The sequence below is a fragment of the Erythrolamprus reginae genome, chromosome 8, assembly GCF_031021105.1.
Source record: "Erythrolamprus reginae isolate rEryReg1 chromosome 8, rEryReg1.hap1, whole genome shotgun sequence".
Taxonomy (NCBI): Eukaryota; Metazoa; Chordata; class Lepidosauria; order Squamata; family Dipsadidae; genus Erythrolamprus; species Erythrolamprus reginae.
In genome coordinates, this window is record NC_091957.1 from 33,661,306 (window position 1) to 33,673,873 (window position 12,568).

A 12,568-nucleotide genomic window follows, 5' to 3' on the forward strand; every position below is an offset into this window, starting at 1 on the left:
TGAAATGCTATCGTGCCATTACCTATGTAAGCAGCAGAACATTATGTTTTATTTATCTGTTTCCATGTCAATTGGATTCCACATGAACCATTTCTTTCTTCCAGCTGAGGACAAATTTCAGTGTCACTACAGGGTTTTGATAGATTCCACATAAACATAAGCAGGGAGCTGTTTTAGTTGCTCTGTCAATGTTAAAGCATGATGAATTTTTCTGGCTTGTCTATATAAAGAGGCCGTTATTTATCTGAGTTCTTCTCTTTTCCTTGCCTTGCAGGGCAGATCCCCCCCTTCCCCCCCCCCCCGTTTCAAGCCAATTGCATCCCAGAGAAGAAAAATGAGAAACATGAACCCTCCAAATTTATTAAAAAAGAGCTATGATTTATTTGTAATTTATAGAGTGGATACAAATATAAGGATTTGCAGCAAGGGCAATCTTACTCTTTAGTGTTTGAAAATCAGTGAAATTGATTCAAAATTGATGTGTCAAACTTTCAACAGAGAGACATGACAATGATTTCTAAGAGGAGGCAGGAGAAATTGCACCACTGAAGTCCTGCTGCGTCCCAGCAGCACTGGAACCTTTCCTTTCTCCTTCGTGGCTGGGAAGAGGCTATTGGGCTGGAAGCAACAGGAGGAGGGAAGGTAGGCAAGGTGGTCCTCGGAGAGGGGCGGCATACAAATCTAATTAATAATAATAATAATAATAATAATAATAATAATAATAATAATGCTGCGGTGGAGTCCTTGGGGAAGAAACTGAAGTATAGAAAGGGCCTGTGGGAAGTGTTAGAAGTATTGTACAGGGAATCACATGATAAATGAGCCATGTCTCCAAAAACTTAACAGCTTCAGGAATCCTTTAAACATACACAAACATAAAAATTAATTAAACACTTATTTCAAATTGTAAAAACACATAAGAAAACACACCAAACTCAATTAACACAATGTAAATGTAACGCTTACAGTGCAAAGGAAGAGACCAAATCCATATCTCTTGATTTAATCAACCTTCTCTAGGGTTAGCATGTACACACACCAATGGCCCTCAGGTGCGACCCTAGAATCAGCACCTACAAATTTCTACATACAGGACAAAGTCGCTTGCAGAACATTTCTCTGCAGTTGCTACCATAGGCAAACCTCTCTGCTACCCGAAATGAATAATTCTCCTTTCCTCACAGCTGTCTGGATTTCATTTTTATTTATTCTTCTGCAACTGCAGCTCAAGTTGGAACCCCAAATTATTTTTCAGATACTTCAGATCTTAAAACTGTTTTTCCTTTTTCTATCACCTACCAGAATTTAATATGAAATTGTGGAAGAGAAATTCAAGGCTGCAATCTAAAAGTTTTCACCTGCTTAGTCTTTCTTCAAAATCTTTCCAGAGCTCTTCCTTTTCTGCAATTACATGGGCATTTTTTTGTATAAGCTCCTTTTCTTCACTTGGAGCTCGTCTTTTTATGACGACAGCCTTGAAATTTGTTGTCTTCTGTAAATTAAGATGAACAGAGAAATTAGCCCTCAAGCATAACTACACCCTTAATTATGTTTATATTCCATTATATTTACACACACACACACACTCACACCCCACAAGAATACTTCTTTTATTCTACATCTTGTTTATATCTGGCCTCAGCTCTGATAAATAAATTTGTGTCTGAAAGAAAAAATAAGGATTACTGCCTAAATATTTCTCACCTTTTAAATTCTTCTTTTAATATTGTTATTTTCTTTCAGAACTTCTGCTTGGTCCCCATCTTGTTTTTGAACCCTGCAACTCAGATCTTGATTCTCCCTTCTGAGCTGGTCTATCTGCTCATCTGAAATTTTATTTTGTAAAATATCAACACCAGAGTAAAATTAGCCCTCTTAGGCTCTTTTTTACTTCAATCTTCAGACTTGTTTAAAATTAAAATTAATTTAAAAATACGTAGTATTTTATTTTATACATAGTCTTGCATTTTGGGGAATAAATTAAAGAGTTCCTTTAAAACTATCATGGTAAACTTAATGTAAGGAAGGTGACAGAGAAAGGGAGATCTCTGGGCAATTGAAAGTACATATTTCCAATAAGAAAGGGCACCACACAAAGGCATTTTAACTGTGCCAAGACTTACATAAAATCTGGTCCATATAATTCTTTTTATAGCTTTCTTTTTGTCAAATAATTCTGGAGAAGCCAAAATACATAACAAAGGAGGAATATCATTGTATATCAGATCACTCACACACATATCCTCCACTAAACCCACCACTCACATCGGACTTCTTGATCTCTTACGACAACATGAAATATCTTTCGGGCCCTATTTCCACCTGATTAAACAAAAATCATGTTTTTGAAAGGGAAATTGTTGTATAAGAGAATCGATCTCTCAGCCTGATTTGTTCACCTGTGAAAATAATAATGGGGCAAATAATTGCCCGGTGAATCAAGGTGGATCCATCTCGGCCCGGCGTTTTTCCTTCCTGATGGGACTTTGCCCCGGGGCCGCGAGTGGAAAGAGACTGACTGAGCTCTGTCATTGATGGGGGGGGGGGGGGGGAGAGATATTTGTGGGTGGGTGGTCGCCTGCCTTGGAAGTCTTTCCATCCTTTCTCTCCCTTTGCAGCCCAGGAAGGGTTAAGGGAGGAGGTGGCGGGCAAGGCTCAGCTGAGTCAAAAGGGCAGAAGAATTTGGGGAGGGGTCGCCTTTACTGTTCGTGACAAGGCCGAGGCTCCCTGCCTTCCCGGCCAGGAATTCTGGCTTCTTGGCCAGCTCTCTCTCTGTCTCTCCCTCTCCCCACCCCAGCCCGGGGCATTTGGGACCCTGCTGGTAATTTGGGGAGGGGGATGGAAACGCTTCCGATCCCACCTACCACTTCAATTCCTTTCCTGGGCTGAAATAGCTGGGAAGAAAGCAGAGACCCCCCCGCCTCCTGCGCACCCATTCGGTATATTGGTTGCAAATTTGCTATGGAAGCCTAAGCAATGCACTACCCATGCTGGAGAACTGGACAGACATGTGGACTATTGTAAAAAAAAAAAAGAGGGAGGGAGACACAGAGAGAGAGAGAGAGGAAGAGAAAAGAGAGACAGAGAGCAAGAGAGAGAAAGAGGGAGAGAAAGCAAGCAAGAGGGAGAGACAGCGAAAGAAAGAGAGTAGTGATAAAGAGAAAGAGAGACAAAGAGACAGAGAGAGAGACAAAGAGAGAGAGAGAGAGAGAAAGGGCGAAAGAGATAGCAAGAGGGGGAGAGAAAGAGAGACAGAGAGAGCAAGAGGGGGAGAGAGAGAGATAGCAAGAGAGAGAGAGCAAGAGAGAGAGAGAGAGAAAGAGAGAAAGGGAGGGAGAGAGAAAAAAGAGAGGAAAGGAGAGAGAAAAAAGAGAGGGGAAGGGAGGAAGAGAGAAAGAAAGAGGGAGGGATAGAGAAAGAATTTTTTTTTGCTAATTTTTTTTGGCTCAATGGTGTCCTTCTTTCCCAATCTTAAAATCTAGTCACTTTACCCTATGAGCTACATTTTCATCATTATTTAGCTCATTATTGCCAGACACAAAGGTACAGTGATACCTCGTCTTACGAACTTAATTGTTTCCGGGAGGAGGTTCGTAAGGTGAAAAGTTTGTAAGATGAAACAATGTTTCCCATACAAAACAATGTAAAATCGATTAATGCATGCAAGCAAAAAAAAAAAATTGCAAAAACGGCGCTATGCTAGGTGCCGCCGTGCGGCTGTCACCTTTTAAAACAGCCGGGCGCTTCTTGGCGTTCTCCCGAATGCCGAATCCGGAGGTTTGCCAAAAGTTCGGGTTCGGGAGACTGCCGAGAAGCGCCGCCGCCCGGCTGTCACCTTCCGAAACAGCCAGGGGGGCTTCTCGGCGTTCTCCTGAACGCCGAATCCAGAAATTCAGCAAAAGTTCGGGTTCGGTGTTCAGGTTCGGGAGGCTGCCGAGAAGCGCCGCCGCCCGGCTGTCACCTTTCCAGAAGAGCCGCGGAGCTGTCAGCCAGTCAGGAGGCTCAAACGGAGGTGGGGAATCCCAATAGGGAATTCCATGGGCAGAGCTTTGATGTCACGAAGACGTCCTTCCTGTAGTCGGATGTCTCCGAACTTTTGCCGAACTTCCGGGTTCGGCGTTCGCAGTGGAGGGTTCATAAGGCAAAAAAAGTTCATAAGAAGAGGCAAAAAATTTCCGAACCCCAGGTTCGTATCTCAAAAAGTTCATATGACAAGGGGTTCGTATCATGAGGTACTACTGTACTTAGGGTTGTCTTGATTGATTTCCTCTATCACTTTCCTGATTGTGTAAGGTGGTGTCAAAGAATTTAGGCTTTATGCCTAAAATGGGATGAGAATTCCTTGTCTGCCAGTTTCTAGCTAACTGTGATACCAAACTTAAAATATATTTCAAAAATAAAGCAGAAAAAAAAAACCTATAATAGCAACTGAGGACTAACATGTTGTGGTTGGTGCTGGGCCAGCTCCTGCTCCAAGGATTGTGGGGGTTGGTTTGGGAGAATCCTCATGTTATCAGAGAGCGGTTTTACTGCCAACAGCTTCAGATAGTGAAGCTTCTACGTCAAGGAAAGATTCTGGGAGTGAAGCAGGATCGCATGAGGAGGTAATTACAGGCAGCCCATTAGTGAGGCACCATCGTCATTAGACTCAGAAGAAGAGAGATTCATAGATGCTCGCAAGGGCAGGTTTATGACAGGGAAGGAACAACTGCGCAAGTATTATAGAAAATAAGGGAGAACACCTGTGTCTGGGGCAATTGCCTAATGGGGCTGCTGATAAATTGGCAGCATGGTTGGGAACATGTGTGTGAAATTATCCGTTTGGTGAGAGAGAAGTGTGGTTTGCTTTTGAACTGCTCCAGGATTCACAAGGACTTTTTTGAACAATTCAGTTAAGTACAGCGTGAGGACTCTTGAAGGGGAGGTGGCTGTGACATCTTCACAGCTGCCTTTTATCTGCTCTGCTTTTGTTTTTGACAGCATTCCAGGCTGGTGGTTTGTGGGAGAGCACTTTGGGCTGATTTAAAGTGCGTGTGTGCCATATTTTCTTGTTGATAAACCGACTTTTTGTTTACTTCACAACTGTGTGTTTGAATATATACTTTGGACTTAATTGGGGCGCGTAACATGAAGCACGGCATAACAACATCTCTCTCCTTTCTGCTGGGGGGGGGGATTTTTCCATGGAGTTTCATTCTTTTTAGGAAATTGCCAGTCATCACCAAATTGCAATGATTGGCAGCTAAAAGATAAAGTAACAGCAGTAACTTTTTTTTTTGGAAAAAGCAGAATATAGAATATTGTGTTCAGATACTGAATAAGCAGGAAAGTGGCTCTTAATTGGTTATGGTGACCAAACATCAGCCCCTGCCTGCTTTTGGCAAGGGTTTAAATAGGGAGCCATTTTGGGAAGAAGCCAAACAGAAATTCCCTGCTCCACTTCTTTGTCAGACTGTAGTGAAAACTTTCCAGTTTCTCAGGACATAACACAGAATATAGGTTTTCAGAGAGAAAAATTGATATTGAGAACAGCTCATAATATTCTAAATGTATTTGCCCTCCAATTCCTCTAATCAGAATGATTCTTTAGGACAATGATTGAATAAATTAGCAAGTAATAAAACAAAAAGTAATAAAAGCAACTGAATTCATGTTAACATTAACAAACTCTGTTTTCTTTCCTTTTAGCTTCTAAGGCCAACCATTCCCACCCAAAACCCCAAAACAAGAAATGCAAAGCAGCAAAAGATAACAGGTAACCTCAAGGGAACTAAATTCCTCTTCTTTCAACTAGTTTTCTTTTGGATAAGTCCTTTGAGATACTCACTTCTTGGAGCTCCAAGTTGTACTCTGATTGTGGCCACCTGAGCTTTTCTACACCGACACTTATCTAAAAATTAAATAACAATAACTTTATAATGGAAAAATAAAGAAAAACTGGCAACCAAATTAGTTCAAACACTTACCAACCATCACATTGTTGAGCAAGGAAGGCTGTCCTTGACTCATTCATACTGGTTATAATGGGGTTAATGGGAGATTATTTGCAGTAGAGAGGGTGCCTCCCCAACAACTCTCAGAATGAATGTTAATGACTACATGACTGGCTGATGTTCTAAAAAATAAATGGTTGCTCCAGTGATTCTCTCAAGAACCTTTTCCTGGGGATTGAAGAAAAAAAGAAAAGAAAATATAATTGACTGGTACATTATTTCCTTAAGACTAATAATAAAGTTTATTGTCTATGGAGATTCTCAGTCATCCAGGTCATGGTTATCCCAAGGTGCTTTTTCGAAAGGTAACTAGACTTTGTTTTTTCCATGAAAACATTTCACTTGTCATCCAAGAAGCTTCTTCAATTCTGGATGAATACTGGAAGATGGAAGGATTTATATTCCTTGTAGTCATGTGGTCGTTAGTGGCTCCAACTCCTTTCAGAATGAGTGCAAACTACATGACTTCTCTCCAAAAAAGCTGAGGCAGATGCCTATATAAAAGAGGATGCCCAAATGGTACATGGTACTTAGCAATGATAAGTAACAAAAATATTTGGGAAGGGGGCAACACATTTTTTAAAAATGTATTTTCCATTTTAGAATAGAATAGAATTCTTGATTGGCTAAGTGTGATTGGACACACAAGGAATTTCTCATTATTGTCATTGGGGTCAAATAAACAAGAATCAAGAATTATCCTTAAGATTCCGATTCTTAAGGGTGGTATCTAATTTAGTTTGCAAGGAAATACAGATAATCTAACCAAAAGGAGTTGAATTTATTTTCATGTTAAAAACTTATATACTGACTACAACCACTGTTACTTCTAAGCTGTGCGAGCGCGTGCCCGTGCAGCCATTAAAAATCCCCCAAGCAGAAACTTTTGAAGTGGCGTAAAGCCACGCAGTCCCGGATCGCCAGCAAATCTTTGCTGGCCAGAGAAGCAAGCGATCCAGGACTGCGTGGCTTTGTGCCATGACGACAATAACAGCGCTGTGGCGTCCTTCAAGCGCGGCCCTTTGCGGCGTCCCACCAGCCGTTCCTGCAGGTAGGTTGGGCGCACTACGCAGAGGTGGTGCGGGGCCAGGCGCTGGGTGCCGTGGACGCCTGGGAGGCCAAAGGGGTGGACATGGCTGCTGCCTCTTAGCTGCAGAACCGGACGGGGGCGGAAGCGACGGCGGAGTCCAGCGCTGGGGTCATGCGGGTCCGCTCATCCAGGGGGCCGCAGACTGGTAAGCCACCCTTCGCTCTCTCTCTTTCTCTCTTTGTTGCCAGTGTGGTGTATGTGAGAGAAAGAGAGAGAAAGGAGGAGAAAGAAAGCAAGAAAGAGAAAGAAAGCGAGAGTGTGACAAAAAGAAAACAAGAGAGAGTGTGAGAGAAAGAAAGAGAGAGAGAAAAGGAGTGGGAGAGAGAGAGAGGAGAAAGAGAGAACAAGAGAGAGAGAAAGAAAGCAAGAGAGACAAGAGTGCAAGAGAGAGCAAGAGAGAAAGAGAGACGAAGAGGGAGAAAAAGTGAGAAAGAGAGAGAGCAAGAGGGGGGAAGAGAGAAAGAGATAACAAGAGAGAGAGAGCAAGAGAAAGAGTGAGAAAGAAAACAAGAGAAAGAAATGAAAGCAAAAAAGGGAGAAAAAAGAGAAATATTTATTTATATTTTTTTGACTTCTGTGCCGCCCAATCTCAAAGGGACTGCTGCTCAGACACTATACTTTTCCGCCCACACCGAAAAAAAATTAGAGGGAACATTGACTACAACTATATGTCTCCGTTCTTCTTTTATAATGTTATAAGAGAAAGTCTTGATTGTTCTTCCTGCAACATTGACAAAATGCCATATTTTAAAAACACAAACTTACTGACAGTGATTAATAACACTAAAGCTGGATGCAATGTTCCAAGTGTTAATGTCACTGTTAATGTCTCAAATACTGACTATAACTAAACATTATATTCCTCAATGCATCTCCATTGTTGTTTTATAGATGTTATTGCAGAACGTCAGGATTGTTCTTCCTGTAATATTGAAAAAATAAATTATTTTAAAAATACGAACATACTCTACTGACATCGATTAAGATTAATAGCATTTAGTGTGGCCCTGAACAAATATTTTCTTCTACCTCTTTTCAGATTTTTCATAGGGATTTAATCATCTCAGGAAGTTGCCTGCCAAATAGTGATAACTGGTAGCTAGAATATAAAGTAATAGTATTAACATTTTATTTGGAAAATCAGAATATAGGTTTTGGGAAACAATATCCAGAATAGCATATAATATTCAAAATGTATTTGTCTTCCAATTCCACTAGTCTGAATGATACTTTAGGACAATTGTGGAGTAGCCAAGTTAAAATATAATTTAAGGTAAATAAAAAAGATAAGCAAATAAATAAGGAACAGTACAAAAATGAAAAATGATTGATCAATTAAAATCCAAAAAATAAAACCAATTGCTATTCCTCCCAACCCACAATTTTAACAGAAGAGAGATCAATTAATAGCTGAGCTCTCTATAGTTGTCTACATTTATCCTACAATTTACCTGCCTTAAATATGTGGGTTGGCAACCAGAGTTTTACAGACATACACTAATGTGTTTGCCCCCTGATTTGGATATAAAAACTAAATACTAACATTAAAAACTTAATCAAAATTGGAGGTGGCGCAAATCCAGTCTTTGTCACCTTTATTTTAATGAAGGCTTATATGCAGGTAGGGGTTCCTACTTACCACCACTACCAGTGCAATGCATGCGCAGCTCCGGGTGATTAGTGGGGGTGTGCACATGTCCAAGTGCGATTTGACTTCTGTGCATGCGCAGGAAGCAAAATATAGTGAGAGGCTGCATGAGATTTTGACCATTTTTTTTTTGCTTCCCTGCATGCGTGGAAGCAAAAAATCGCCCCAAATCACTGAAATCTCATATGTGCATGTGTCTTCTTGTGAAGTTTTGCTTCCTGCGCATGCGCAGAAGCCAAATCTTACTCGGACGTGTGTCCCCACCAGCCAGTCACCGAGCTTAAAATAATTAAATAAATAAATAAAATTTTCACTACTGGTACGCAGTGTGGCGCATACTGGCTAGCAAACTCGTATACTGCCTCTATGGTCTATAGGATTTTTTTAAAATAGAAAATATGGGGTGGGTAAGGACATCTCAGGGCTTTACCTAGTGGTGAGGTATCCTGCGGCTGTCCCCCCATCAAAAAGGCAAAGGGCCAACGGTGTAGGAGAAGACCTTCCGGGCAAGCAAGAGGGACTTGTATTTCAGCTGTTGATAAGCTTCATTTTAAATATCTAATGGTTGATTTATGACCCACCGGGTCATCTTTTCAGAGGAGTTTCCTCACCAGGATCCTTATCGCCTCCCAGAAGTAAGGACTCCTAGGGTGATGCCCAGGGGTAGATTCCCATTCCTGGTGCTACCGGTGCACTGCACGTACAACTTTGCTTCTCTTGCAGCTGCACCTGCACATCCCAGAATGTTTTTGCTTCTGTGCATGTGCAGGAAGCAAATCTTTGCATGGGGACATGCGCGCACGAGATTTTGGTGACTTTTTTACTTCTGCGCATGCATGAAAGCAAAAAATTGCTAACAATCGCTGAAATCTCATGCATGAGCATCCTCTCCTGATATTTCTCCTCCTGCACATGCACAAAAGCCAAATCTTGCTCAGGCAAACATACCTTCCCACCAGTCACCCAGAACTGCCCACGCAGCTCCATTTTTGGAATTTTTTGTTTTTTTAAAAAATGGGGTGGGTGAGGATATCTCAGTGCTTTACCTAGTGATGAGATTTCCTGCTGATGTCCCCCAACCAAAAAGGCAACAGGCCAACGGTGTAGGAGAAGACCTTCCAGGCAAGCAAGTGCGACTTGAATCTCTGCTGTTGATAAGCTTCATTTTAAATCTCTCATGGTTGATGTGTGACCCATCATGTTACCTTTTCAGAGGAGTTTCCCCACCAGGATCCTTTACCGCCTTCCAGGAGGGGGCTCCTAGGGGGAGGCCACCCCTGGAAATGCCGGGCAGACCCTGGGTGGGGGGGTAGGATAACCCCTTGGGCCATATTGCTCAGTCAAATGGCAGCACAGGAAACGTTTTTAGGTCAAACCTTTCATGCAGCTGTGGAGAGATACTAGGGGTGCCCCCCTCACACTCCCCACAACGTGCCTCTTTGAATAGAGGGGATTGCGTGCTAAAAAGAAAAAGAGATCCTAAGAGTCTCAAGGCAAAGTCTAACAGAAGGAGTGAGGAAAAGGGAGGGTGGGGTGAAAGATGTAGGGAAGCCCCCCCCCCCCCCCCCAGGCTGCCACGGGGACTCAGCACACAGACACCATTTTGAATCCAGGTTAGGCTGGAAGGAGGTTGTAGGGAAACCTCCAGGAGAGAAGAGGGGGCCCTCTGAGCAGGGATCGGACTAGATGACCTCTGGGTGAACCCTCCAGCCCTTGGAATCTCTGTGACTGTCCCAAAATAATCGTCAGGGGCTGCTCGCTTTTCTCTCTCCCCACTAACAACCCCCCTCCCATCTCTTCCCCTTTGGGGAACTTTCCCTGATTCCAGGCTGGAGAGAAAATCTCCCTGCAGCTTTCTGCCTTGAAATGGAGGAGGGGAGGAGAGATCACTTCAGGAAAGAACCACAAAATGGAGGCTGGTGGGTCTTTGTCAGCTTTAGCTGCCCTTTTCTATTCCTGTAGAAACCAGCTAGGATTTAAAGGCTGGCTTGTGGGCTGCTCCTACAGGCAGAGAGAGAGACAGCTAAAGTTTGCAAAGTAATTAGATCAGGGGTCTCCACCCTTGGAAACTTTAAGACTTGTGGACTTTCAATTCCCAAAGCTGGCTGAGGAACTCTGGGAATTGAAGTCCAGAAGTCTTAAAGTTTCCAAGGTTGGAGACCCCTGAACTAGGACAATGTTTCTCAACTTGGGGGACTTTAAGGCAGGTGGACTTCAATTCACAGAATGCTCCTGGTGCCTGGTGAGTTCTGGGAGTAGAAATCGAACTGCCTTAAGGCTGTTGACAATAAAGTGGAATAGAATAAAATTTTATTTATTAATTTAAATGTTCGTCTGTATAATAAGAATGAGGGGAATAAATAGGAAAATCTTAATTCTGGATTCTTTTACCCCTTAAAAAAAACACCCCAAGCTACTTATTTCAGTGAATACAATAGAATAAATATAAGATAAGAGAAATAGAAATGGAATAGAAATACTAGAAATAGAAATAAATAATAGAGTAGAAAGTCCCTTCCAGACTATTCTGTTCCATTCTATTCATATTTCTATATTCCTAGTCTGGAAGGGACTTTGGAGGTCTTCTAGTCCATCCTTCTTCTCAAGCAGGAGAATTATACCATTTCAGAAAAGTGACTGAATGGATAGACCCATGATGGCAAACCTATGCAATTATAGTATGATTGGCTATGAGTAGAACCCTCCCCACAATCTAGGAAGGGGTGCAAAGGACCTCTTGGCATGACTGCCACTTGCTTGTCAAGAAAGAGTTGTGATTGAGTCGGATTGCCATTCCACCCAGCATCAAAGATAGTAAAGTCCTAAAACCAACAGGTCACAAAACCCACACCAGCATAGCAATACGAGCATTGCAATGTAATTTTAGAGGGGAAGGTTCAAACATAGTGGCACTAAGAACTGCTGCAAAGAATATTGGCAGTTTATATTTTATGATTTTCTGCCTTTTTAAAAACCCTCTTCTATTTTATTTCTTTATTTCACTTTAAGCTTTATTTTATTTTACTATTTTATTTTCTCTCTTCTAATTACTTTGTATTTAAGTTTTACTAGGAAACACCCAAGTGGTACTGCAAAGTCCAATCCTCCCTAACCCCCCCCCTTTTTTTTAAATCTTCCAAGACTTCAGTCACGATCTCCATCTCATTCCCAATGTCAAAAAAGGAGCTTTATTTACACTGTGGGCCCAGGTTTCTATCTGCAAGAGAAAAAATCATTTGCTTCTTCATAACACCCTGCATCTTTTTGCTAATTGTACATTTGTGTTGCTCAGAAACAAAATGAGTCACTTTATTGCCCACTATTAATGTCACCTTTTCTTTTTTTTTCAACTCAGCTCTGCTTTGGAAAAATAAAATGTAGTAACATTCCGGTCCTTTACTCTTCTATTCTCGCATTTGTAGAGAAAATATTTTCTTTTTCTTATTCCAAATATCAATTTTCAGTGGAAGGCTGGACAAGATGGTTACAGAAGGATGATCAGGAGTGATCACCTCATTAATTGCATGGTGAGGAATGTGACATTTAAATGCTGTATATTCATCCAGGCCAATTAAGGGAATGAGGAAGACGGAGAACTTCTTGGATGGTAGGAAGATAAAACAAGGTAATATCATCAGTGTAAAGATATAGCCAACTACACATATTTCTGCTAATTTTAGAATAAATGTCATAATTTCAGTTGACGTCCTTTTGTGAAGAGAATGTCTTTGAACACGTTCTTTCTAAAAAAACCTAAGTACTTCTGGATCATGCAAGGACCCATCTTCAACTCCCAGTGATCACCCAAAGATTAAGATATATGAATTATTGCAACTT

At 41.6% G+C, this 12,568-nt stretch overlaps 1 long non-coding RNA gene across 2 annotated transcripts; it reads right to left on the minus strand.

The window, feature by feature from the left end:
• Nucleotides 1-383: 383 nt before the first annotated feature.
• LOC139170781 (uncharacterized) lies at nt 384-10,038 on the minus strand. 2 transcript variants are annotated; one of them, XR_011559663.1, is made up of 7 exons: nt 9,778-10,038; nt 8,113-8,182; nt 7,849-8,005; nt 5,967-6,161; nt 5,828-5,890; nt 1,705-1,826; nt 384-1,492 (listed from the first exon to the last, which is right to left on the minus strand). It is a non-coding gene; the product is annotated as an uncharacterized lncRNA (long non-coding RNA). The 2 variants fall into 2 exon arrangements; XR_011559664.1 differs by lacking the exon at nt 8,113-8,182 and having other exon boundaries at nt 5,828-6,161.
• Nucleotides 10,039-12,568: the final 2,530 nt, after the last annotated feature.